This window comes from Physcomitrium patens, chromosome 20, assembly GCF_059467195.1.
Source record: "Physcomitrium patens ecotype Gransden chromosome 20, ASM5946719v1, whole genome shotgun sequence".
In the NCBI taxonomy this organism is placed as follows: domain Eukaryota; kingdom Viridiplantae; phylum Streptophyta; class Bryopsida; order Funariales; family Funariaceae; genus Physcomitrium; species Physcomitrium patens.
Genome location: NC_143429.1, coordinates 15,127,001 through 15,133,026, shown reverse-complemented (window position 1 = coordinate 15,133,026; position 6,026 = coordinate 15,127,001).

Genomic DNA, 6,026 nt, shown 5'->3' with positions numbered 1-6,026 from the left:
GCTTCCTTCAATTGTATCTTCATTATTGCATGTAACTCTGACAACCGATTTGCCATATCTTCTGCTGCACGATTATCAACTTTTAAAAAATCAAAAGTATCAAGTCGTGGATGATAGCCATAATTGGCAAAGAAAGGTGTTTGTTGTGTGGAAGAATGTACCGTATTATTATAAGCAAACTCTGCCAATGGCAGAAGGGTTATCCAATTATCTTGTTGGTAGTTGATAGTACACCTTAAATACTGCTCCAAGACTTGATTTACACGCTCTGTTTGTCCATCAGTTTGAGGATGGAAAGCCGAAGATAGCTTTATGTCCACTTTTAAAATCTTGAAAAGGGTCCTCTAGAATCTTGACACAAATTGAGTTCCCCTATCCGATATGATATCTTTAGGTAATCCATGATAGCGATAGATATTATCAATGAAAAGCTTAGCTGTTTCTTCACCTGTGATAGATTTTGTACATGGCACAAAGTGTGCCATCTAAGTGAAACGATCTACTATCACAAATATAGAATCATAAGATCTTGAGCTTAGAAGATCTATGATGAAATCCATAGAAACAGAAGACCATGGTTGTTCTGGTATAGGTAATGGCTGAAGAAGTCCGTAAGGTCGATGACGAGGAATTTTTGATCTTGAACAAATATCACATGATTGTACAAAGTCTTTGACTGACTTCCACATTTGTGGCCACCAAAAATCTCTTGATATGAGTTCCAAAGTCTTATTATATCCAAAGTGCCCTGCTGCTGGAAAGTCATGACGTGCTTGAAGAACACGTAAACGTGCTTCTCCTTCTGGAACATATAGGCGTCCTTCAAAATATAATAGATTATTCTTGAATTCGTACTTAGAAGGATCATGAGACTTGAAAGAATTATTCTCCATATCATGAACAAGAGGGTCTGAGGACATACTGGACTGGATTTGCTTGAGAAAAGTTGAATCAACAGTCAATGTTGATTTCATTGCTCGGAGATGAAATTGCTCCGGTTTCAAGAGGACCGTTCTTTGTTGCTCAAAAGCTGCATCTCCTTCTTTTGGTACAAAATAAGAACGTCTAGATAGGGCATCGGACAAATCTTGTTGTTTTTCTGGCCGATAAGTGATAATGAACTTGAATCTTGACAAAGACATACTCCAACGAGCTTGACGACGATTCAACACGCATGCTGACATGAAATACTCGAGGTTCTTGTGATCTATATACACAGTGACTGGACTAGAAGCGCCTTCTAGATAATGACGCCATTCTTGAAAAGAATCCACAATCGCAAGAAGTTCTTTATCGTGGATCTCATAATTGATCTCAACTGTTGAGAATTTTCTTGAATGAAAAGCTATCGGATGAAGTTTGTCATCTGTTCCCATTTGTGATAAAATCTGATGCATCGATTTCTATAAAAAATGCCTTGGAAAAGTCAACACGATATAAGACTGGTGCAGAGACAAACGATGTCTTCAAGGCTTCAAATGCTGCTTCCGCTTCTTGATTCCATTGAAATTTATCTTTACTAGTCAAGCGTGTAAGTGGAGCTGCAACTCGTGAGAAATCTTTGATGAAGATCCGATAGTAATTGGCAAATCCCAAGAAACATTGGACATCTCTTACTTTCCTTGAAATCTTTCAATCCATGATTGTTTGGACTTTCTTAGAATCCATCATGAGACCATCATTTGAAATGATATATCCTAAAAAGTCAACTTGAGTAGTGTGAAATACACACTTTTCCATCTTGGCGTACAATCCTGCATCTCTAAGTTTTTGTAATACTTGACGAACAAGTATTTCATGTTCTTCGACGTTCTTAGAATAGATCAAGATATCGTCTAGATAGCAGACGACAAAATTGTCTAAGAATTCACGAAATACATCATTCATGAGATGTTGAAAAGTAGCTGGTGTATTCGTGAGTCCAAAGGGCATGACATTATATTCGAAATGTCCATACCTAGTTCGAAACGCAGTCTTTCATTCATCTCCTTCTTTGATCCGTACTAGATTATATGCTCCTCTTAGATCTATTTTTGTATAGATCTTAGCTTGATTCAACTGGTCAAAGAGTCCTGATATCAAAGGTAATGGATACCTGTTCTTGATTGTGATCTTGTTGAGTCTTCGATAATCAACACACATTCGTAAAGATCCATCTTTTTTCTTTACGAATAGAATTGGAGCTCCTGCTGGAGATTTTGAATGGCGTATGAAATTCTTCGCTAAATTCTCGTCAATATATGTCTTGAGTTCAGCCATCTCATCTTGCGATAAACTGTAAATTGGTCCAAATGGTGGCTGAGTTCCTTCCTTGAGGTCGATTGAACAATCATATGGACGATGCTCAGGAAGAATATCTACATTCTTTTTCTCAAAAACATCTTGATACTCCTGATATTGACTTGGAATGCCACTTGAAGTCTTTACGTTTTCAGAAATAGGTGCAGCATAAATAGCAAAAGTTGATCCTTCTTTTGCTGCGTGTATAAATGCTTTTGCACCTATCAGTACGGGTTTTACTATACTAGACTTATAATTTTTTACTTGGTTAGTAGAACTATTAATAACGCTCTGGGAAAAGTCAAGTTTATGCGAATTCCAATCTATTCGAGGGTTATATTTTTCTAGCCAAGATAAACCTAAAATAACTGGATTGAACGGGGATTTAATTATGTTAAAAGCTATGTAGCTATCATGACCGTCTATTGTTACTTTTATAGGATGAGTTTCATGAGTGACATCTCCAGAAGACAAGGGACAACCATCTATGACTTCTACATGTACTGGTTTAGGTTTCTGTATAAAAGGTATTTTACGACTTTTAACAAATTGTTCATCTAAAAAACATGCTGAGGCTCCTGAATCTAATAAAACAGAGGCTTTGTAATTCTTAGGTCCTAAATATAAGTCTATTATAAAACAAGGAGAGGGTTCTGAGGAGAGGATAGGACCTTCATTAGGAATTGTATAAGGTTCCAGCTGCACGGTCCCTATTGTAGCTGGACGAATCCATTTTCCGACATGTTGTTTTCTTTGACCATCGTATCCCTCATTTTATAGTTGCGTCACTTCTTTGGACAATGTTGAGCAGTGTGCTTAGGTTCTCTGCAATATAAACATAATCCTTCTTGACGACGACGAATCTTTTCTTGCTCAGTTAGGGGTTTAAAACGTACTGCGTCAATTTGCATGTCTTCTACTTCCGAATGTACGTTTGACAAAGATGTTGATGTTGCCATTGAGTAATAACGTTGAGGTTCCCGTGAATGATTCTCAGATCGAAATTCGAAAAGTTGATTATCACATTTTACCGCAAAATCGATTGCTTGACTCAAAGTTTGAGGATCAGGTAAGTTGAGCATCAATTTCTTTACTTCGTATTGCAATCCATAAAAAAATTGACTAATGAGTGCAGCATCATCCCACTTGATGTCAATTGCAAGTTGTCAAAATTGTGAAGCATACACTATTACTGAGCGATTTCCTTGTTGCAGAATTTTGATCTTATTTGTTGCAACACGAGTTGCATCGTGTTCACCATACATAGATCGAAACTCCGCCAAAAAAGCTTCCAAATTGTCCAATATTAGATTTCGTTATTCAAGAAAAGACAAAAACCATGATAATGCAGAACCAAAAAATAGAGTGCCAATAAACCTAACTTGTGATCCTGGAGTTGGATAGCTTTGCGGTTGAAGTTCAATTGCCAATTGTACTTGATTGATGAACCCTCGAAACTTTGATCTCGTACCATCAAATTTCTCGGGTAAGGCAATTCTTGGTTCTCTAGTGCTTACAGGGTGTTGTACAATTGGAGAAGGAACGTGATTTGTTGTAGATGTTGAAGCAGCTCCGATCATCTCTATATCCCCACTTTCTGCTATTCTTGTTCTTTCATGTGTTGGTGAATTGAGTTGATGCATCGCAAGCATTAACTCCCTCATTTGCTCTTGCATTTGTGCCATTGCACTCTTCATTTCAATAAGCTCTGCCATAATGACACTAAGAAAAATTTGTTTGATACTGCTCAAGACAAAAGAAAAGAAAGACTTGATAACAAAGAAGATACTAAGAACAATATCAGTTTAGAAGTGGGTAATCCGTAAACTTCTAATATGCTTATGTCTTGTCAAGAGAAAGGGATAATCCACTCTCACTCAAGAAAAACAAAGCTCTGATATTGTAAGTGCACTCTTGTCAATCTGTTAAGGACAAAGACTCGATGAGGGAAAATATACACAAAAAGGCTATCTCGATATAATAAGTCAAAATATAAATAAGTAGGTATATTAAAAGGAAACTGGAATGGCTATTGCCACAAGACAAGAAACTAAAGACTCTTGAACCTGGACTAGAAGCAAGAAAGGAGTTGACAAGAGTGAAGAAGCCTTCACTCTTGTCTCTATATATACTATCTAACTAGGGGCTACGTGGCGACGTTCTAAAGGACCTCCAATATGTGTTGACTTTGTAGGACACATGCCTTGACTTACAAGGCAAGTTTTTCTACGTGTGGGCTACATAGTTAGCTTGATCTTCAAGCTAACAACATGTGTGGCACATGGCCAACTTGTTGACCACGTTTCTAATCCAAAAAGTCAATTAAAGACACCTATGAAGTCAAAGTAGCGTCTAGGAAGTTTCTAGAAAGCTTCTATATTAAATATTATAAAATTAACTTACTTTTATCTACTTTTACTTACTTCTACCTATTTCTATATGTAATTATTAGCTTACATGATTATGGCCGTGACAATAGGACAGCCTGAAACAGAATCGAAACCCCGTACTCGAGTCCACATTGAGTCGCCCGACTAATTCAGGTCTCATATTGGGTAAGATGCCCGTACTAAGACCTGAATTTTTCCGTAATTAGACTGCATTGGGTTGCTCGGCCAATTCAGGTCTCATATTGGGTAAGATGCCCATAGTAAGACCTGGATTTTCTCGTAATTAGACTGCATTGGGTTGTCCGGCCAATTCAGGTCTCATATTGGGTAAGATGCCCGTAGTAAGACCTGGATTTTTCCGTAATTGGATCAAATTGGTCCTTCGCGTCACACTGACTAAGGCCTGTAGTAAGACCTGGATTTTCTCGTAATTAGACTGCATTGGGTTGTCCGACCAATGCAGGTCTCATATTGGGTAAGAGGACCCGGATTGGATTCTTGAAATTGGATCCAATTGGCTCTTCGAACCAGGCTCACCCGTCGTGTGAATTAGTCCTTTCTCTTCCTGCTGACTCCTGTTATTGGAATCGAACGGAGCATTTCAGTATGCCCCGGCTGACTGTAACGGGGTGACTGAATCTGGCCACTCAGTATTTGCACTGGAGTTGGTCGTTGCTCCCAATATTCGAGGTAACTGAACATTAATAAAAGTCCCCTTTCTTTATATTTTCACGGTATACTCGTGTTACAACACGACAACATGGCGATGTTCTATAGGACCTCCAATATGTGTTGACTTTGTAGGATACATGCCTTGACTTACGAGGCAATTTTTTCTACATGTGGGCCACATAGTTAGCTTGATCTTCAAGCTAACAACATGTGTGGCACATGGCCAACTTGTTGACCACGTTTCTAATCCAAAAAGTCAATTAAAGACACCTATGAAGTCAAAGCAGCATCTATGAAGCTTCTTGGAAGCTTTCATATTAAATATTATAGAATTAACTTACTTTTATCTACTTGTATATGTAATTACTAGCTTATATGAGTATATCCATGACACTTGATGCCATAGCCTATTGAAATAAATGCTCTTCGAAAACCTTCTTCATCTTTTCCTTTCCAAAATTGATTTTGAAAAACTCACCTGTATTTTGCAACGTAGTTTTTCCATCTTTCTATAAAATTACTCCCTGTTGCAAAATATCAGTAAAATCTCCACATTCCTTATAAAGATGTTCAATACTATCACATCAAACACATCTTTGTATATATCCTTGTTTTGATGCAAGTTTGATCTCACATAATCTTTCTTTCTCCTCTAGCTTTGTCAATTTGATTTGTAAGTCTTTC